The sequence below is a fragment of the Pinus tabuliformis genome, chromosome 3_1 (assembly GCF_031772625.1).
Source record: "Pinus tabuliformis cultivar Carrire ecotype Pingquan chromosome 3_1, CPIR1, whole genome shotgun sequence".
NCBI classification, from domain to species: domain Eukaryota; kingdom Viridiplantae; phylum Streptophyta; class Pinopsida; order Pinales; family Pinaceae; genus Pinus; species Pinus tabuliformis.
Genome location: NC_142301.1, coordinates 239,682,800 through 239,706,459, shown reverse-complemented (window position 1 = coordinate 239,706,459; position 23,660 = coordinate 239,682,800). Strand labels below are relative to the sequence as shown.

General features: G+C 39.9%; 1 pseudogene; it reads left to right on the top strand.

The window, feature by feature from the left end:
• Window positions 1-16,711: 16,711 nt before the first annotated feature.
• On the top strand, window positions 16,712-17,461 carry LOC149186691 (superoxide dismutase [Fe], chloroplastic pseudogene; annotated as a pseudogene).
• Window positions 17,462-23,660: the final 6,199 nt, after the last annotated feature.

The window sequence follows — 23,660 nt, the reverse complement described above, 5'->3', positions numbered from 1 at the left end:
TGTTCCTCCTACAAGTGGGTGCCTACAAATCAGGGAGTTGGTGCTTCCTTTTGGTTGGTTCCAGTAAATTTTATGTAAAACCACTTTGAAGCCTATATTATAAATGAAAATAACATTTTTGGTTTTTTCCCTTTTGGTTTCCATGTAAATATTTGTGTCTCATGTGTATTTATTGTTTTCTATATGGTGTTGTGATGTGATTGTTGATTACAATTTAAATAAGCATAAATATTGTTAAACAGTACAAAATATTGATTCAACCCCTTTCAATATTTTCCTAGTTCCTAACAATTGGTATTAGAGCAGGATCCTTCACCAATAGTATAACAACTAGAAGGTAGATACAAGGAAATGACCAACTATGAAGGAAGTTCCATAAAGATAGTGTCATTATTTACCAGAACAATGTTCATTTTGGAAGGTTCGGATGCAAATCAACTTGATGTACCTTTGATCCAGGTGGATATTGGTGGCCACCTGCCAAGTCCACCTGGACCCCCACCATTGTCTTTCTCAGCATTTTCAGTTTCCTTAATTGTAGCACAACTTACTATTTTTAGCAGTTTTTCGGGTCCTGAACTTCCGGAGCCGTTTTGAGGCCCTAAACGACGTTTTTTGGGAAATCTGGGGGCAACATGGGTCCATGGACCAATGTTGCCCTTCCCAAAGTGGTAGTGCTCGGATAGATCTTTCTAACGAGCTATTGTACGCGTCAAACAGAGATCGTATGCCAAAGTTACGACCCCGGGAAGTTGATGTACCAATTTACCCAAACGGGGCCCACAGTTTGGCGTTTCATCTCCTAGGGTTAGGTTTTGGAATGTTAAGGGTTTTCCATTGTTTCTCAACAATAAATAGGCCTTCGAGCCTCATTGTAACACAGTTCAGAGGCATGTAGCCATCACATCTCTTCTCAGAGATAAGCTACCATCGCCCTAGCTAGTTTATTGCCATTTCTGTTTGTAAGCATATTTCAGTATTTTCCATTAATGAAATGAAGTATTATTTCCGCTGCATCTTTGTGTATATGGTTATCTCTGTAATTTGTTGCGTTCCTGTTTAAATCCGGATCAGTGGTATCAGAGCGGTCTGCTTTTTTCTCTGTTTTTCTTTGCATGTCCCCAACAAGGTCGGGATATAAGGAGTTAGGGCTTGAACTGGTTGAACCTTTGCAAGACCAGCCTCGCAAATCCCGACGGCCTCCCATGGCGGACGAGAAGAAAGACGAGGGGGCAGGAGATCCCATCAAAATCTTGCTCGAAGAAGCGCTCGAGCGACAACGGAACGCGATGATGGACAGCTTTGCGCAGATCCTTCAGCGGCTACCCAGAAGCGGCGCATCGGCTTCCAGTAGCTCCTCTGGAAACACCACACCCTTTAAGGTACAAGTTAATTTTGAAATCCCCATATTCGAGGGTCAGATAGACGCCGATGCCGTAGATAAATGGTTAAATCTGCTAGAGGGTTATTTTTCTGTTCATGAATTTTCGAGTCGGGAAAAGATTGTTTTTGCTCTTCTCAAAGCAGCCCCCCACGTCAAGGACTGGTGGGAAACCTACTGCGAGCAGAAGGATGAAAGTACTGGCTCACTATTTTCAGCCGCACCCACCTGGGATTCGTTCCGGGATGCCATCAAGGAGCAGTACTACCCTGTCGGAAGCTATGAGGATGAATACATAAAGTGGACCACGCTGCGGCAGGGAAGGGACCAAGACGTGCCGGAGTTCACCAATCTTTTCCATACCCTTCGCACAAAGTTGGGTATCAAGGATTCGGAGCAACATTTGATACTCAAATACCGTGGCTGCCTGCACAAGTACATCCAGGAAGAAATACAGTTCTTAAACATCCCCTCGCTCGGCGCAGCATACCGGTATGCCGTCAAGGTCGAGCAGAAGTTTAAACAAAAGAAGCGAGACTTTGGATCTGCGAATCCAAAGCAGGGGAAAGGTGCCCCTAAACCACAGAACAAAGGACAAAGCCAAGGCGGGACAGCCCAAGACAACCAGCCGAAGCTGCAAGCAAAGAGCAACGCCGCGAAGCCGAGAAAGGACACTGGAAAATGGTGCGAGTTCCATAAGAGCTCCACTCACAACACAAGTGAGTGTCGGGCCAAGCAGTCACTGGTGGCTGAGCTAAAGGTTTCAGAATCAGATGCATGTTCCGACTCTGAGTCAGAACCCGATAAGGGGTATGAAAAAGGGAAGCAGATCATTGATGCGGATCCCAGCGCCACTGTTGCTACCGCAAAGATCCAGAAAAATGAACCCGAAGATCCAGAGGAGGAGGAGCGTCTCTTCCACTCCCAGATGTGGGTAAAGGGCTCCCCGATACAGTTCATTGTTGATAGCGGGAGTCAAAAGAACCTCATTTCGGCAGAGGTCGTGAAGCGGTTGGGCTTACCGACCACAGCACATCCACAACCATACACCATTGGGTGGCTTCACCAAGGGCGAGATCTTCGCGTGAGCCAGCAGTGTCGCCTTCCATACAACATCAAGCCCTTCACGGATGAGGTATTGTGTGACATTGCTCCCCTTGAAGTTTGTGATGTATTACTAGGACAACCATACTTGTGGAAGCGACATGCTGTGTATGAATCAAGGCCCCGTGCTGTTATTATTACATTGGGAAATAAGTTGTTCAGGATACCAGAGGTAGCACCACCTGCCGCCATCTCTTTGATTACTGCAAAACAATGCAGTAAGATCATTTCCAAAACCAGGAAATTTGTTTTCCTGATGATACGCCCTCAAGGGAAGAAGAAGACAGTGGCCGCGGCCTCCAAACGGGGTTCCTCTGCACGGCAGCTACAGATGGACAAGATTGTGGAGGAGTACGAAGACATCTTCACCTCCCCGGCAGGGGTTCCTCTGCACTGTCAAGTCAAGCACTCCATCGATCTGACCCCAGGTGCGCCGCTACCCAATGGACCAATTTATCGGCGCTCCGTTCTGGAGAACAATGAAATCAAGAGGCAGATTCAGGAGCTCCTGCAGAAAGGTCACATCCGTCCGAGTTCTTCGCCCTGTGGGAGCCCGATAGTGTTGGTACAGAAGAAGGATGGGACGTGGAGACTCTGTATTGACTATCGGGCGCTGAACAAGATCACTGTCCGTAATAGGTACCCGATCCCGCGGATTGATGACCTCCTAGACCAACTAAAGGGGGCGAAATATTTCAGCAAGATCGATCTGAAGTCAGGATATCACCAGGTACCAATTGAACCCTCAGATGTGTGGAAGACTGCCTTCAAATCCAAGGAGGGCCTCTTCGAATGGTTGGTCATGCCTTTCGGATTGACGAATGCTCCTGCAACCTTTATGAGGCTAATGGATGACATCTTGCGGCCATTCACCAACTCCTTTGTAGTAGTATACTTGGATGACATTCTGATCTTCAGCCAGAGTTGGGAAGAGCACCTCCACCACATCCGACAGGTTCTCCAAACACTGCGGCAACACAAGCTATGTGCCAATTTGGAGAAATGCACTTTTGGCATGACCGAGGTTCAGTATCTGGGATACATCATTGATGAACAGGGGGTGCATGTCGATCCAGCCAAGGTCCAAGTCATTCGGGATTGGCCCTCTCCAACCACTCTAACAGAGCTCCGCAGCTTTCTAGGTCTTGCCAACTTCTACCGCAGGTTTGTGTTGGGATTTTCTCATATTTCTTGGCCCTTGAGTCAAGTCACCAAGGGCGGGGCGAAAGCAAAATTCTTTTGGTCTGAATCTCAACAGAAGGCATTCAGGGAGTTGAAGGATCGCCTCTGCACGGCACCAGTGCTCGCGTTACCAGATTTACAACAACCATTTGAGGTCGAGACAGATGCCTCTGACTATGCTATTGGGGCAGTCCTTACTCAACATGGACATCCAGTGGCATATCACAGTGAAACACTTTCAGACACAGTCCGGAAGTACCCCACTTATGATAAAGAGATGTATTCCATTGTACAGGCCTGCCGACAATGGAAGCATTACATTTTGGGGAAGGAAACGGTCATCCACACAGACCACCGACCTCTGCAGTTCATACAGACCCAAGGGAAATTGCAGAATGATCGCCATCAGAAGTGGTCTACATACCTGCAACAGTTTCACTTGAATATCAAGTATAAAAAGGGCAGCACCAATAATGTTGCAGATTGCCTCAGTCGACCACCGATCATGGCGCTAACCACCGTGCTCAACTCTTGCGGGCACGAGACTTCTGATTGGCCACTTCTCTACAAAAGCGACCCAGAATTCGGCCACACATACCAGACACTCTTGGAGGGTCGGCAGGTTGCAGATTTTCACCTCCAGGATGCCCTATTATGCCACCTCGGTCACCTTTGTGTTCCTTCAAGCGAGCGTGCCAAGATGATTTGGGAAGCACACTACAGTCGGGCTGCTGGGCATTTCGGGGTCGAGAAAACAGTGGCAGTACTGCAAAACTATTTCTATTGGCCGAATCTTCGACAGGATGTTGGGAAGTACATCCGATCATGTACTGCCTGTGCCATTGCCAAACCGACCATTAAGAAGCAAGGCCTCTATACCCCGTTGCCTACCCCTAGTCGACCTTGGGAATCCATCTCCATGGATTACATGTCAGGCCTTCCTTCCACTAAGCATGGAAATGACTGTGTTTTTGTGGTCGTCGACAGGTTCTCAAAGATGGCCATTATGATGGCCTGCAAGAAGAATATCACAGCAGAAGCCACTGCTAAACTCTTCTTTGAACGAGTGTGGGTGCACTTTGGGATCCCACAGTCTATCATCTCAGATCGGGACAGTCGGTTTCTCAGCACTTTTTGGTCCAGTCTCTGGTCAATGCTGGACACCAAACTCACGAAGTCCACAGCCTTCCATCCTCAAACTGATGGCCAGACAGAGGTTGTCAATAGGATGATTGTGCACATTCTGCGCATGTATAACTCAAAGCATCCACGCACATGGGACGAGAGCCTCCCCTACGTTCAGCACAGCTACAACCGAGCTCTTCACAGCTCCACTGGCCATAGCCCTTTTCAGGTGGGTTTGGGATTCCAGCCACTATGCCCCATTGATGTGGCCATGCCACTTGCAGCTACTCACATGAATTCAGCTCATGTCCAGTCCGAAACAGATAAGGCCACCAGCTTCATTGAGCGCATCCAACATATTCGCCAGCAGGTCCATGACATTCTTGAGAAATCAAATGCCAAGTACAAGCAGCGACATGATCAACATCGGGTGCCACACAAGTTTCAGGTGGGCGACAAAGTCTGGTTGCATTTGCAAAAGGAACGCCTTACTGGAGCCTATCGAAAATTGAGACCACTCCGATATGGTCCTTACACCATTACTAAGGCTATGGGAGACAATGCATTTGAGCTCAGCATTCCCCCATTCCTTGGCCTGCACCCAGTATTTAATGTGGACCGCCTTCGGCCATACTTTCCACCATTGTTAGACACATCCGACATTGCAGAACAGCTCAAACCCACAGAATTAAATCCAGATTGCATGGAACAAGCTGCAACTGATCGGATCATGGACACACAGATCAAGAACACTCGCCAACAGAATATCCAACTGTATCGAGTTGTCAAAGCGGGCCAACTCCTTCAGCAGGGCAAGTGGCTCACCAGGGAACAAGTTCAGCAGAAGTTTCCTCATCTCATGGAGGAGCTCAACGCAATGGGGACCATTGCTTCCTAAGGGGGGAGGAATGATCCAGGTGGATATTGGTGGCCACCTGCCAAGTCCACCTGGACCCCCACCATTGTCTTTCTCAGCATTTTCAGTTTCCTTAATTGTAGCACAACTTACTATTTTTAGCAGTTTTTCGGGTCCTGAACTTCCGGAGCCGTTTTGAGGCCCTAAACGACGTTTTTTGGGAAATCTGGGGGCAACATGGGTCCATGGACCAATGTTGCCCTTCCCAAAGTGGTAGTGCTCGGATAGATCTTTCTAACGAGCTATTGTACGCGTCAAACAGAGATCGTATGCCAAAGTTACGACCCCGGGAAGTTGATGTACCAATTTACCCAAACGGGGCCCACAGTTTGGCGTTTCATCTCCTAGGGTTAGGTTTTGGAATGTTAAGGGTTGTCCATTGTTTCTCAACAATAAATAGGCCTTCGAGCCTCATTGTAACACAGTTCAGAGGCATGTAGCCATCACATCTCTTCTCAGAGATAAGCTACCATCGCCCTAGCTAGTTTATTGCCATTTCTGTTTGTAAGCATATTTCAGTATTTTCCATTAATGAAATGAAGTATTATTTCCGCTGCATCTTTGTGTATATGGTTATCTCTGTAATTTGTTGCGTTCCTGTTTAAATCCGGATCAACCTTGGTGCAAATGCTTGGGAATAATGGTAAATGGGTATGGAAATATACCTGTAGTTTTGACTAAAGATGATAAGAAATATTTCACCAACAATGCTATATCCATGAGTGCATTCCTAAGTGGACTAGTTGAGCCTAAATTGCACAAGGTTATGTATTGCAAGACAAATAAAGAAATATGGAATAAAATGATGAGCACTTATGAAGGCAACAGTAAAGTAAAGAAATTAAAGTTTCAAGGTTTTAGATTGCAGTTTCAAGCACTAAAAATGAAGGAGGATGAGGAGATATCCAATATTTTCATTAGAATATATGAGATAGTCAATGCAATTAGAGGACTTGAAAAAATTGGGGAAGATTCCTTTATTGTCCAAAATGTACTAAGATCTCTACTAACTGATGGGCCTCCAAATTAGAAATAAATTAAGGCCCATATGACAATCCTTCAACACATTAAACCTCTCCTTTTTACATTATATGTCATATTTTTAGCTTTAATATGTTCATTAGGAAGGTTTAGAGATAATTGCATATTTGTGCCTAATATTATTTATTTTTGTAGAATATTGTGAGAATATTGAGTAGATTATGAAGATTTCGAGGAGGATATAATCTAGAGACTTGCTCTCTACTACAAGAAGATTAATATTGTACAGTAAATGAACAAGATATTATAAAATTATTTCACAAATTTTGGAGCTCCGATGACTGAGAAAATCTAGGAATGTGTTCCATGTCATGTAATGCAAATTCCTAGTGTTGGGAACGATATCCATTATTTGAGGGATTTTAGAGGGGAAATATTCCTCTTTTCAAGGATAATTCTTCCCCATCAATTTGTATAAGTACCAATTCGAATTTTCCTCTAGAGGCATGTATTTCGTAGTCTTCTTCTGGAGAAATCTTGTTATTTAGCAGCTTCACTTTCATTCCTAGCTGGGATGTACTTAGATTGATTCAAATAATGAAGTTGGGTGCCATTTTTAGCTTCTAAAGATTGGTTTACTTCATAGGACTCTGAGTTTCCTTCATCGTTTCCATCGCAGAAGCCTTAGATCCCTCTTGTACAATTTATTTATTTCCTTTGAATGTCCTTTTCACCAACATCTCTTATTTATGCATTTACTATTCATAGCTCTTTTGTTGTAGGTTACATTGGTAAAATGATTGAAGTGAGTTGTTTTGCAAGTTATTTATAGAGTCAAAATCATGGTGCATCCTTACAAAATATTTTAAAATTCATATTCATCATTGATCTACTTGGATTGGTTAACTAGTTCACAAATCTAAAATTTATGGAAATCCCTTGTAGCAAAATAGTAGTAATTTTCAGCTATTTTTTAGAACGTGTTAATGAACTTCATTTGAGTTCATTCCACTTAAATTGAGTAAAAAGAAATCAATTTCATAACAAAATTTACCCCATATAATTTTCACTTGATTAGGTTAGGCATTTGGTAGGTTAACTAGCTACTAGTTCTTGAATTTCGAGTTTTGAGAGTAGTAATTTTCTTTTATTTGTTTAGAACATTAAGGAAGGATATTTTGGCATGATTCTACTTGGAATGGAATCCTCAGACATCCTACTTAATAAAAAAAAATCCCATCCCATTTTCATTTGATTTACTTAGGAATTCACACAAGTTGTCTCCTCTGGCAACAAAACAGGGCCTCCTGTAGCACCTCCTATAGCACTCATGTAGCCCTCCTATAGCATGTGTAAAATTGACCATATTTTCTCCATTTTTTTGGTCTCTTAGGCTTGAATAATGACCCTTAGGCCTAAATCCATGATTGAGGAAGACCAAAGAAAACTCTAGACCCACCTTTCCTTTATTGCAAGTACAAATCTAGAATCAAAACTAGAAAATAGATTTCCACATTTGAATAACAATGGACGCTTTCTTATTAAATGTACATGGATTTTGTTAATAAAGCTATGTTTCATTGAATACATTGATAAAAAGGCTAATTCATCAATGCAAAGTAGATTAGACTTGATTCTTGAATTCACTCTTCCTTAAGGTTTCAGTTACGAGCATTATTGTTGAAAAGATCAAATTTCCTTTTTCAAAACAACACTCCACATTCTGCAATTACTATATTAATTTAAAATCTACAAGTAGACTAATGTTTACATTTTTGCAATTAGGTTAGTGTTTGATTTCATGATATTCACTGCATTGCATCATCTCAATGAAAGAATGACACATTCCATGCTCACATACAATGCTGACACCTCTTAAGTTTGTATGAACCCTAGGTTGATAACTTAAGTTAGTAGCCTTGAAAGTTGCAACATTCTTGTTGCAATAATAAGGCTCATCACTATCCAGATTTGACTACAAGGTATGAACCATAAAAGAAATGTAAGATCTTAAGTCACTAAACTTGGATCAATTGCATGGAACATTAATAGCATATGGAATGAGGAATTCCAAAGGAAAAGCTACTTCAAGGGGAGAAACATTCAAAGTATTTTGGAAGAATTAGGAAGAATCATAAGACTATAGCTATGGATCAAATGAGGAAGAAGTTAATTTCATCAAAAGTATAAAGAGGGGACCAAGAGGGATTTTGGAGTGATTCCACTTGGAATGGGGTCCTAAGACATCCTAATTAAAAAAAAAAACTCATCCCATTTTTATTTGATTTACTTGGGCATTCAGCAAGTTATCTCCTCCTGTAGTAAAACGGGGCCTCCTGTAGCACCTCTTGTAGCACGCTTGTAGCCCTCTCATAGCACATGTAAAATTGACTAGATTTGCTCCAAAATCCTGGTTTTTGTCTCTTAGGATTGAATCATGAACCCTAGGCTCTAACTCCATGATTGAGAAATGCCAAAGATCACTCTAGATCCACCTTTCATTCACTAGAAGTAGAAATCTGCAATCAGAATTAGAAGACATATTTCCACATTTGAATAACAATGAATGTTTTCTTATGAAATGTATATTGATTTTGTTACTAAAGATAAGTTTCCTTGAACACAGTGATAAAAAGGGTTATTCATCAATGAAAATTAGACTAGAATTGATTCTTGAATTCATGCTTCCTTAAGGTTTAAGTTACAAGCATTATTGTTGAAAACATCAAATTTCACTTTTAAAAACAACATTCCATATCCTACAATTGAAGTATTAATTTACATTCTAGAAGTATACTAATGTTCGTGTTTTTAAAACTAGGTTAGTGTTTTATTTCATGATATTCACTTCATTGCATCAGATCAATGAAATAACGACACATTGCATGTTGCACATATTGTGCCGACACCTTATAAGTTTGTACGAACCTAGGGTTGATAATTTAAGTTGGTAGCCTTGGGGCTTGCAACATTCTTATTGATATACTAGGGCTCATCACTTTTTTGGCGCCATTGTCAGAGAAGTGTCAAAGCGTGCATTGTTTTCTTGCATAGTTGACCCATTTCTTTTACTTTCTGCAAGAACAAAAATTTTCATTAGTCATATTTCATTTCAAAGACAGAAAAATTGCTTTGCATTAGCATTCTTATTCAGAAAAATTTATATTAAAATCACTTCTCCAACACCAAAGCCCCCCACTTGATCACGTCGTACAGTATGAACCACATCACCATCAAATTTTGTAAGTAGAAGAAGAAAAGGTGGAAGAGAAGGTACACGAAATGGATGGAGGTGATGGAAATGAGGAAGATCCTCTTGGATTTCCCATTCAAGATATTGATATCAGTGTTCATATGAAGAGAATCCCTCCATATTTCCTTCCCAACTTCCATGGTATGAGTCATAGGATCTGGAAACCTTTCTCTTTGAATTTGTAATACTTTGTAGATCTTATTGTTACTTACTAAACAATCAAAAATTGAGATTGTTTCGAGCAATATTAAAGGATATAACTCTTAAATGGTTCATGAGTTTATGGACTAATTCAATAAGGTCTTGGAATGATATGCAAAAGGCATTTCTAGAAAAATATAAAGATCATGATATTAAAGAAGAACTATTTAGAATGACTCAAAAATAATATTAGAGCCTTGAGGATCTAATAGAGAGATTTATGTATAATGTTAAGAGGGAAAAATTGCTTCATTTAGGATTTGACACACTAAAATCTATGTTACTTAGAACAATTAGGGATCAGTGTATTGATCTCCTTGATCTCATGAGTAGAGGTGATGTATACCAATTATCATTTGAATATATTTGTGAAACATGCAAGCACATATCAAGAGGAAGGGAAAGAGTAAGTAAATCAACATCAAGATTGGTAAGTCAAGATGAACTTGGAAATTTGCTTGATAAATTTAAAATATAAATTCTTAGCAATCTAGTCAAACAAGTAGAAATGTTAAGAATGCAAGATGAGAAAAACGAACATGTTGATATTTGTGTTTTCTATACAGAATCACATGATATTAAATATTTCCCTTCATTACCAAGGTTGAAGGAATTTTACCAAGAGGATAATGGAGCAAGTCAATCACTAAAGAAGCTATGTTAGGTAGGTCCAAGAAGACCATGGCAGCCTAGTCAAGTTGGTGTGATGAAGGAACCTTATTCATAATTTCAATCTTATGCACATCCAACTCAAAGTAGTTGGAACACACCTTTTCCTTGGAAACCTTGGCCATCTCAACCCCAAAACCAATCTTGGAAACAAGGTTGGTGAGGAACTTTTGGGAGAAATCCATAATATCCTCAATATTTTACTCAATATCGTCCATACCAAAATCCGTGTTATCCCTACCATTCACATCCACCACAACCACAACCTCAACCACATTCATCTAAACAATCTACTCCCACTCAACTACCTATACCACCATTTACAAACCCCCACAAGGAAGTAGCTCAACCCACTTACAGTGTTAAGGTACCACACTTCGAAACATCTCCCCTTGATCTAAATTTTATTCATCTTAGCTCAAGAAGAGTATTGCAAAAAACAGATTCTCTTGATGTCATTGAAGGACAACATTAAAAAAAACAAGATTCAAATGAGAAGACCAAAGAATCATGGGATGCACTTGATGAAGAGTAGACATCAGAATCAGAGATTGAGAAAGTTCCCTCATGTTTTCCATCAGATCCTCCATGTGTTCAAGAGAATAATGAACAAAAAGAGGAATATTTGAATGTCATGGTAGAAGAATACATAAATAATGATCCAGATGAGAAAGCGAACCAAGGGCATCAAAACTATATTAAGGTTTGGTTCCAAAAAATCAACAAGATGGAGCATCACTCTCTTCTTCGATGTAACGTTCCCTACTTTTGTGAGTGCAAAATTCACTAAGGAGTTTTGCCAAATGTTAGTGATATTAAATAAAAAGGAGAGAATATTATTTTGTGGGAGAAAAGTGGAAATTATTTTTTAATGAAGAATGGCTGCAAAGTAATATTTTATTAGTGGAAGGTAGGGACCACCAAGGGAGAGGAATAGAAATTATAAATAGAGCTTGGAGGTTTGCATTTGGAATCTTTGACATTCGCAAACAAACACTCATCTATACACTTTGTTGTTTAGAAAGTGTACCGACTATTTAGCCACGAGTCTCTCACATGGGAGATTCATCCTCTACTTTGGGGGACCATCCATGCCCACCCTAGGGAGGCTGTTCTACATGAGCTTTCAGGAGTTCCGGGGCAGCAAAACACATCAATAACCAGCATAGAGAAGGGAGTGTGTATTTCTGGGCAACCAGGAATCACGCAGAGGGAGTTTGGGACCAATAGGGATCTCATTTCTTATCAAGAGGTCAAGGAGCTGAGGTATCAGCATTGGGCACACATTTTCATTAGAGCTTTCAGCTAGTTGAGCCAGCATACCGGCAATTTGCATTTCTGGGTAGAGGGACAGCACAGAGGCAACTCAACAGAATATTGTGGTGTTTTGGAGTAGCTGATCCAGGCTAAGAGTTCATTTGGGAAGTTAGGAGTTGGATAGCAGGGGTAAACCCAACATTTTGGAGGAGTTGTAGGCAGTTTCTAGCAGGTCGAATTTGGTAGCCATAGCTGGGGTGAGGCTCTAAGGGGGTCGAAAAACAGAAGTCAAAACTAGCGAAATTTCCTTCTAGGTTCTTCTGGGTTTTGGCCAAGGAGTCTGGGGTTAAAAGAATATAAATCTGGGCAGTTTTAGTGTACTTTCCAACCATTCTAAATTCAGCAGTGTCGTAGTTTTTTGGCTAACGTAGTGTAGATTGGTGCAGCAACTGGTCAACCTTCAACTCAGCCATTCTCCTACCTGGGTTTTGTTCTGCTTGCCCATTGAGATAATCTGAGGTGCACCATTCCACTATCTATTGTATTTGGCTTGTAGAAATATAATAATATGGCTCAGAAGTTATTCATTTGCAATTTTTCATTGGGTGCTTGATGAATATTTCATTTTTGTATTTTGTTTCGTAGAATACTTGTTTTTATCACTTGTATTTCCTATTTAGGATCATTACAGTGGTATGAGAGCATGATGTTGGCTAGTTGTGGAGTAGTCAACAAGATCGTGGAAGATTTGGTCATGTATGCACTGTGATGGGTGAACTATAGACAAACCCATGGCTCAAGGGAGAGTGGGTATCATTGAGCGAAAAACGAACCTCACCCACTTTGATGGTTCAACTAGGAGTTTTATCAGAAAACAAGAATTGGACACATATTTCTATTGAAAATGAGATTAACTCAGACAAATTACAGAAAAACACACATAAAAACCAGACAAAATATTGGTGGAAAAAGGCTGAAGCCTCATGCTTCCTCAGGTATTCTCAATCTTATTCTCATTCATTAAAATAATTGAATATAGTGTTACAAATAAATAGATGAGAGATAGTGTTCTCAAGATAGTGTGTGCTATCTTAGACACTTTTGGTTGAGATAATTTCTCCTTTGGTTGAGATAATTTCTCACCAGACACACACCAATATAGGAGTTACCTAAACTAACTCCTATCTTAGAGGAACAACCCAAGAGTTAGGCACAAATTCCTAACTTGGAATATTTAATTTATTTATTTATTTTTGGATTTATTATTGTTTTATGAGAGAGCCTAACATTCCCCCCCTCAATGATAAATCCAAAATAAGAACGAGGAACCATCTTCCAAGTTCTCATGTTGATCCTAAAAAACATTGCCTGAAAAAACCGCCAAAACTGGATGCTGGAGAAAACTCAAATCTGAAGAGAACATGAATCAACTGCATGCTTGATTCATCTCTGAATTTCGCTTGACAACTCCATCACGTGCCAAGCCGCAAAAGGATCCAACTGTCCTTTGTTTGAAAACAGCATCTGGTGTCCACTGACACAATTTTGATGAACGCCCACTGGCGTATTTGCTGATGATGATCGCCCACTGGCTGATGATGTTGAAAAACAACTCAATGTTGCTTTTGCTATGATGAAAGCTGCTCACTGCTGCTTTATTGTTGGTCACCCACTGGTGAATTTACTGATGTTCACTGTTGATGAAAAATGCCCACTGGCTGCTTCGCTGATGTTGTCGAGACTTTCAGTCTGACAACCACTTGTCAATTTCATTGACATTTTCCCCCCTTTGTCAGCTGAAAGGAGAGACAATCTTCTCCAAAATATATTTGAACTCCCCCCCTTCAGGTGTAGGAGAGTTTCACTGTTGTACTCCCTCGTTCAACTACATGAGAGTACCATCATCGGTTCACTGCTGGCTGCACTATGTGTGATTGTAGTCGATTGTAGAACTGAGACAATCGTTTGATTGTGGATGACCATTCCCAAGGATCAATCCATTCATAATGTATCTTCAATCTGGCTGATTTTTGTTGGTTGCGACATTTTTCTGAGGAATGATTGGGCTTGCCACAATGGCGACAAGGATGGAGATCAAAACACTGATCTTCCATATGATTGGTTCTTTGACAATGAGAACATTTCGATTGGACTTCAACTTCAGGTTGCGTGCAATTTTGTTTGTCTGCAACTTTCTCAGAACCTACTGAGGTGTGTTGTTCAAGAAATCCTGCACTCACAAACTTAATTGGCTTGGAATAATCTGGGATATGTAAGTTGATTTCATCAGTGACATATCCTAAGCCTCGTCGATTCTTGTTATTTTGAATCTCTTCCCAGCGCTTATTGATGGGTTTGGAAGAAATTTGAATTTGTTCATGAACAACTTCGACACTTGAAGTTGTTTGGATGAGTGATTTGGAATCAACATCTTTATCTTCATCTGTATGGTTGAATGACTTGGAAGAAGCACTCTTTTGTTGCAGCTCATCTCTTTGTAGTTGCGACTCTAGTTGAAGAAACTCAATGGTTTCATGTGTTTGTTGTAGATGCCGTGAAAGATCAGCAAGAGTTTCTTTGTTGATGTACACCATGTCTTCATCATTGGAGATGATCAAACTGTGAAGAATGTTTAACAACTGAATATGTTGCGCCATCTGAACTTGCTCACTTAAACTCAGGCTCTCTTGTCGTAGATGTCGTGCTGTGAACTGTTTCACTTGACAGGCTTGCTTGCTATGGGACTTGAATGGCACGCTCGCTTGATTTGTTGCTTATTGCACTTGCTGAGAACAGTTGCTAGAGTTGTAGAAATTTCTTGCTTAAACTCTGGAATTCACGCTCGCTTTATGACGATTGTGTTTGCATGAATGCTCACTTGCCTTATTTGATGACTTCACGCTCGCTTCATGTCAATTTCAACTTGCTTGATTGGTGTTAGAGTTGAACTTGTTTGGTTGCTTTGATGATCTTCACTCTAGCTCGCTTGAAAGTTTGAACTTTGTATTGTTTTGATGCAAATTGCTTGAATGAATACTCATGCTCACTTGCAGGAGATGTGAACTTGTTGTTTGTTTCATTTGGAGTTAAAACTCATGGACTCACTTGATTGTGCTTTAAAGGAAGGGTGTCGAACACTGTCGAAAATGCACCCAAAAAAGCTTACAATGATTTCAATGATTCACTACAATGAATTCAATTTGACTCAATTCAAGACTTGGGTGTCGGTTTCAACCGAGAATGCACCCTTACAATTCAATGTAATTTGAGTTTGGTTACAAGTTCAATAATGTTGATGTAGAATGTGCTCTGAAACGTTGAAGTTTACAGATTCATTAACTTGATTGTAGTGATGTAGACATTGCTTTGAAATGCTGGAGTCTGCAGATTCATGAACTTGATTGTATTGAGTGAATTTGTTTGTTGAGGTAGAATGTCGATGTTGAAAACTTTGATTATTTGTTGTAGTGACGCAAATGCATGTGTTGAGCTTAATTATCCTTCCTTGCAGCTATTTTGTTACAGGTGTTGTGCTTGCTTGCATTGAACTTTATGTGTGTTAAATGAGATCATTTATGTGTCAAAACTAGACACAAATCATAAGCAAAAACATGAATCCATAAAACACATGCGCCATCAAGCACACATAGTGTACCTTAGATCCCCTTATTCAATTTCGGGCGGATCTAGGACACATCAGCACCACAAAAATGATATCTCTATTAAACTTTGGAGTACACAATGGCTCAGCTTCACAACATCTTCATGGAATCAAAGTTCTAGAACTTTTTGAAAGAAAAATGTCTTCAGAAAATTGACTCAACTTTCTAGAAATAAAAATATTCACTTATCTCTCCAAATACACAAAGAAATTTACCTTATCCCTCCATTACAAAAGCTTCATTATCACACATGTGATTTCCAATGTAAAAATCCCCACTTCACACTTATTACTCCCAAAAATAAAAAATAATTTATCACATGTTGAAATATCACTCAACCATATTCCACTCCTTATCTCTCCAAAAACAATTTAATAAACAACTTTACCTTTTCCTTACCCAACTTGACTTATGCATTTAAATCCTCCAAAGTGTTTCTTTTACATATCACCAAGGACTATAAAATATTTTATTACTGTAATGAAAAGTAATAAAATATATTTTCTTATGCCATTAGAACTTGTGCATCACTTCATGTATAATGTTTATGAATAACTACGCATAGACCTTGAAGGAAGTGCTTCAATCTTATGCAGGTTTTCCTTTAATCTTGTGTTGTTTTAACCAAAATCTTTGGCCACCATGTATCATTCATGAAGCACATAAATATTTATAAAGAAAATTGTTTCAACTTTTGATAAGTGAAATCATTTTCCGCATTAAAATTACCTGAATCTTCACGCACCGATGCAGCTTCATAGGTCGATGTTTCAGTATCTTCAGGTATATTTGAGTGAATTAGGCGTGCTTCCAGAACTGTTGTTCAATTTGATGAAGTTTTCCACTGGATTTGAGGTTGGAATTTGCAGTCCACGCAGAGCGTAATTTAGATGGATTTCTCGCTGCTAATAATAGGGAGTTTGGGGAGATTATCAACATTCCGAAAGAGAGGCTTCAATCGTGGTGTCTTGGGTATAGAGATGGCGCTGCTGCACTGTCCAATTTCACTTCCACTACTTCCATTGGCTGCACCTGCAAGTTTCATTTCTCATCCAAAACATATACATTTACGAAAAGTAGCAGTTCCCAAGTTTCGAAGTGCTCCACCAACAGTTGCACTTCTTAATTTGAATCCTCCTCCCTATGATTTTGATGCATTAGAACCACATATGAGCAAACAGACTTTGTCTTTCCACTGGGGCAAGCATCATCAAGCTTATGTTGATAACTGTAACAATCAGATTAAGGATACAGAGCTGGCAAAGTGTACCTTAGAAGACATTATTAAGAAAACATATAACAACGGTGATCCTCTTCCAGTATTTAACAATGCTGCTCAGGCCTGGAATCATGAGTTCTTTTGGGAATGTATGAAACCCGGGGGTGGGAAAGAGCCTAAAGGAGAGATCCTTGAACTTATAAAAAGGGACTTTGGTGCTTATGATGAATTTTTAAAGGAATTAAAGCAAGCATCAACAACACAATTTGGCTCTGGTTGGGCCTGGCTTGTTTTAAAAGACAATAAACTTGTAATTGAAAAAAATCCAGATGCTCTGAATCCTCTTATCTGGGGTCATAAGCCGCTTCTGACCATAGATGTTTGGGAGCATGCGTATTACCTTGACTATCAGAATCGACGGCCAGATTACATATCGACATTTATGAATGAGCTTGTTTCCTGGGACGCGATCAATGCTTGGCTTGATCATGCCAAGGCTTCTGCAACATGATTGGTTTCTAGGACTTTAGCTTTTACATCTCCTGACAGTTATGCTCTGCATACATTACGAACAAACTCACACGGATGCGCTGAATTGTTCAGCCATAGCGCGTCACTGGATTTTACCGCTGGCTATTTTAGGAAGCGAGTCTGTCACAAAAAAACCTTCTTGGGAATCTTGAAGGCAGCTAAATTCTTCCTGCAATTTCTAGAGCAATATACTTGCAGATTCAAACAAAATGCAGAACAGGTATCTTTCAGCTCTGATACCACATATTGAAAAGAGAAATCAACTCAGAAAAATAGGTAAAGCAGACATAAAAACCAGACACAAAATATTGGTGGAAAAAGGCTGAAGCCTCATGCTTCCTCAGGTATTCTCAATCTCATTCTCATTCATTAAAATAATTGAATATAGTGTTACAAATAAATAGATGAGAGATAGTGTTCTCAAGATAGTGCGTGCTATCTTAGACGCTTTTGGTTGAGATAATTTCTCACCAGACACACACCAATATAGGAGTTACCTAAACTAACTTCTATCTTAGAGGAACAACCCAAGGGTTAGGCACAAATTCCTAACTTGGAATATTTAATTAATTTATTTATTTTTGGATTTATTATTGTTTTATGAGAGAGCCTAACAATTTCTGGCTAAACCCCATGAGGGAGGCAAATGCTATTAGACATGCCACTTTTCAATTGGATGGAGATGTTATGGAATGGTTGTACCGAGGGTTGATCCCTTTAGGTAATGTACATATCACATCCTACAAAGTGTTCACATAGAGGTTCATGGATAGATTTGACTGAAAGGACACCTGACCCCCTCAAAGGGAGTGGATAGGATGAGGAAAGCTAGGGATGATACCAGAAGGCATTTCTACTCATGCAGACCAGGCTTTAGATGTAAGAAGCTCAAGGAGGAGGTTGAGCAGGAGGACACACATGATGGTGAGGGGCACATCGATATACCCGGTGTGGCGCAGGAGTCATCATTGTTGGAGGCCTCTTTGGTAGCTCCAATTGACACCTCGGTTGAATAATTAGACCATACACTTAGAGGCCCATCTATTGATGAGACGCCAATGGTTTATGAGGTACCCAGTGCTATGACCCAGCTTCTAGATGATGGCTGCCCACAACAGGTTGATGAGGTGCGTAGAGTCATACTTGTCATTGAGGAGGTACCAAAAGAGACGAAGGGGTCCAGAGTAGTGACCAAGTTTACAGAGGCTAGCCACTCTCCATAGTTTCATCAGTTCTGGGCTAACCTTCTAGCATTAATAAAGAAGCCCATGATAGTGCGAGAGGCCATTCTACATCAAAATAGGGAGTTGGAGGGCATGAGAGAGGTTTGTGCTAAGCCACCATGCAAACTAGCTCACGTTGGGGAATGGTTGGGTTTCTTAATGGTTTAGTTAGAGTGCACATTAGAGCGATGGGGCAACCCTACTGAGACATTATAGGCTGGTAGAAGTAGCAAGTTACCACTACACATAGGAGAGGGAGAGGCAGAGTGACCTTGACATATTTTATGTGTTGACCAAGATGGTGTGGTGAGGCGACATGAGTTGCACAGGGGGCATCCTTGGCAGGATGGCGAGTTAGTTCCATGTATGAAAGTTTATGCTCCCGACCCTTCCCTTGGGGTTGGATGGAGAGAGATATTGACTTGGTATCTCATGGAGCTGGCTAGGAGGTTAGATGCATCCATGGCCACAACTCAGTGGAGGTTGTGGATTACCAGACGGGCTCGAGGGCCAGACTGTTGTTGTGATCCAAGTGGGATTCTCCATCACATCGTGGAGTCGGTAGGTCATGGTAGCAGCTACGTGATGGACTCGGGGGTTGGGTGCACACACCTTTTCATATCCCCTTGAGAGTTCCTGACAATACTAGTGACAGGATGGATTTATAGAGGAGCAGGCATATTTCATGAGTTTCATGGCATATTGATTGTGTATGGAGTCACGAGCTGATTAGCCTAATCTGGCAGGAGCTGGTAGGAGGAGGTGGCATCGACAAACCACTAGATAGGGAATTGCATGGAGACGGCGCTCTCTCATTGGTATTGTGGACATTGGAGGTAATGAGGATAGACACAATAATGTCATTCCCAATGGCATGTTAGGATTCAGATGGCTTAGGTCTTTCAGGGAAGATGGGGACATGTAGCCCACGTCATGGATGGATTACTAACAGAGTGGTGGATGCGTTGGCACATGTAGGATGGCATATGATACAGGGTGGTATGACAGTAGGTAGTGGTACCCAGGACTGCACAAGGATGTGCCGCAGAGTCCAATATCATGCAGAGGGATGCGACCTGATGCATATAGACCCAATTTTAGAACCTAGCATCCAATGTTGTATAGAGGTATGCAGTGTAGGGCAGTCGCTTGTACAGGAGCATGGAGATGCGTGGTTGCTTGATGTAGCATGTCAGTTTGCATTAAGCGACTCACATTGCATCGAGTACACGTGGGGAGAGCCAGATATAATGACACAGACAAGATACAAGATGGTACGGGATGGTATAGCAGTAGCATAGGATATCTAATGGTGTACAATGATAGGTTTCAGGGTACAGTGTCAGATCAAGGACTATAGGGATACTCGGTGAGATGCAAGGGAATATGGCACTCCACAATGAGGTCTTAGAGGGTTGCCTCCAAGGATACTTATGGACGCAGACACCAAGCATACCCAATATTAACGGGGACACAGATGAGCGATACTCCATGGTATCCATGGGGACTCACATGCATGTGCCTCGTATACATCACTTACAGGAACAAATGATTTGGTTGTTGTCCTTTGACACTCTGGGCACGAGAAGCTGGGGATAGGGAGCTCACCTGAGATATTGGGATGACACTCAATGCATTATGGGAGAGACTCCACAGTGGCAACATTGGGTTGGGGCACGAGTTTACAACCAAAGGTTGGAGGATGAGGCAATCATATGCAAGGGTGGCATATCATTCATTAGTGATCATGCACTTGGGGAGAGGGTCACGAGGGATAAATGTGTCACTCTTTCCACAGGGCATGTCAGGACCATGCATGAGCAGAGGATACATGTATGATTGAGAAAACTTTCCAGTATGTGTCTGACCTCCAGACATTGTATTGGCACATTATCAAGAGGGCGGATGGTAGACTCAGTGGTGATGGTTGGCAAGAGCGGGATGGGTCCATATACATTGAGTTGATTGCGAGTATCGAATACCCATCTATTGGCTGCCTTCAGGGGGTAGTTATTTGGCACATGTGGATTCCAATAGTCATCGATACTACGCAGTGGCAGGCACAGGGCAATTTAGCATGCATCAGATTAGTTCATGATATATGGGGCCTATATGTCGATTTCATGCAAGGATTAGGGACGAGGAACAGACAGATTCCAACAGTTGTTAAAGCTATGCTGCAGCAGGTCTGGCTATGGGATCCAAGGATTGAGTTGATTGATAGGACACTCCATTCTATGATGAGTAGGTTCATGGGAGAGAGTGATCTAGTTCACCTTGGGTGTGACACATGGGAGATTGTTGAAACCTCCATTTTATGGTGAGGTAGATTTATCATGTTGCTGCTCAGGATTGAGATTGACTGTGGATGGGTAGACATTGACATCATGGAGATACCTGGGCAATATAAGCTTGGCCTTCACAGATATCCCACCATCAATTTTTGGGAGGGGAGGATATAGTATGCGCATGATGGGAAGGTTGTCATAGTAAAAGTGGTGTAAAGTAAGCATGGTGGCACCCTTCTGAGACTAGCATGGGATCTGGGTACAACAAGATTTGGTGGTTCATCTACTATGAGGGGTGAGCTGCTTTCTACAGGGGAAGATCATTCAGATATTCCATTAGAATCTGGAGATTCATTGTTGAAAGGGGGATCATCACTAGTATGTCAGGATGTTCAACAATGAGGAGTGGTTTAGTGGCACATTTGGGACCCTGGAATTGGCTAGGCCAACATTTGGAGCAGTAGAACATTGCTTGAGGACAAGCAATTTTTGGCAGGGAGGACAGTAATGCTCCCAATTTATGTGAGTGAAAAATTCACTAAGGAGTTTTGCCAATTTTCGGTAATATTAAATAAAAAGGAGAAAATATTATTTTGTGAGAGAAAAGTGGAAATTATTATTCTAATGAATAATGGCGGAAAAGTAATATTTTATTAGTGGCAGGTGGGGACCACCAAGGGAGAGGACTAGCAATTATAAATAGAGCTTGGATGCCTCCATTTGGTATCTTTGACATTTGAAAACAAACACACATCTGTACACTTTGTTGTTTAGAAAGTCTACCAGCTATTTAGCCACGAGCCTCTCACGCGGGAGATTCAACCTCTACCTCGGGGGACCATATGTGCCCACCTTAGGGAGGTTGTTCTACAAGAGCTTTTAGGATTTCTGGAGCAAAAACACACATCAGTAACCAATGCAGAGAGGGGAGTGCGTATTTCTGGGCATCCAGGAATCACGCAGAGGGAGTTTGAGACTAACAGGGATCTCATTGCTTGTCGGGAGGTCAAGGAGCTGAGGTAGCAACATTGGGCAGGCATTTTCATTGGAGCTTTCAGCTAGTTGAGCTAGCATACCAACAATTCACATTTTTGGGCAGAGGGACCTCACAAAGGCCACTCAACAGAATTTTTTGGTGTTGGGAAGCAGTTGATCCAGGCTAAGAGTTCATCCAGGAAGTTAGGAATTGGATAGCAAGGGTGAACCTAACATTTTGGAGGAGTTGCTAAGAGATTTGTAGGCAGTCTCTAGCAGGTCGAATTTGGCAGCCATAGCTAGGGTGAGGCTCCAACGGGGTCCAATTTAGAAGCCATAGCTCAATTGTTGTTAGCGAACGGTCAATTATTATTAAAGATTATTGTTAGAAACATTTGTTGATTTATTATTATTATTATTATTTAAGAATTAAATAATTATTATGAAAAAAAAATATTTTATTTTTATTAAGTTAGTGGTTCTTAAAGAAATAAATTAAACATTAAGGAATCAAATATTTATAAATTTTGATTTGATAATTAACTTATTTCTTAAATATTATAAAAAATATTTTTTAATTAAAATTAACAAAAACCCATTTAGTTGTTTGTGAGAAGTTGTATTACACTTTGAAGTATAAAAGAAGACCATCACATTCAAAATAAAGCCCATTTAGTTGTTTGTGGGAAGGTGTATTACACTTTGAAATATAAAAAAAGACCATCCCATTCAAAACAAACCATAATAAATAGAAAGTATATTTTTTTATTTTTTATTTTTAAATTAAAAAATAATCTAATAATCGATATATACTCTAAAATATTTTTTCATTAAATATTTAGATTTATTGTAAATATAAATTATTATTTTAATTAAAAGAAAGTATAGATTCACCTTCTTCATTTAATAATCAATATATACTGTAAAATATTTTTTGATTTAATATTTAAATTTATTATAAATATAACTAATTGCTTTTATTAAAAAAGAGTGTAGATTCACCTTCTTCATTTAAATATTCTTGGTTCACACTTTACTTGAAAGTCCCTCCTGAAATCATGAAAATGGTTGTACTATTTTATATATGGTTGTCCACAATTTTATTTATTTATTTCTTTAATTAGAGGTGCACAAAGGCCATCAAAATTTCTATAATTTTTTTTACAATTTATTTTTTAATAAAAATTAATTAAGATAAAAAAATTAATATAACAAATAAAATATTTTTATCTTTTAAATTTTTTCACAAAATTATATAATTTAAATAAAAAATATTCTTTATTATGTTTCAAATTAATCATTAATATATTAAAAAATATACCTAAAAATATTTTGATATTCTAATCTACCATACATAATATTTATTTTCAAATTAACCACCCACACATCAAAAGAAAACATATCCAAGTGTAAGATAATTATCTTTCATATTTAAGGTTTTTCAAACTTTTACTTCTCAAGAAAACTACAAAACTTAAATAAATGAAATTTGGCATTTCAATCACACCGCACATTTTTCCGTTAACTTTTTAGTTTCTAATATTTTCCAACATTTTCTTTGGATATTTTCAATGTATATTATAATAAAACTTTTAAAAATTCCAAATATTTAAACATTACAGTAATACACATATTAGGTGGTTTAAGAAAATTTAATAAATTTTCATGATATATTTTAAATTTAATATTTTTT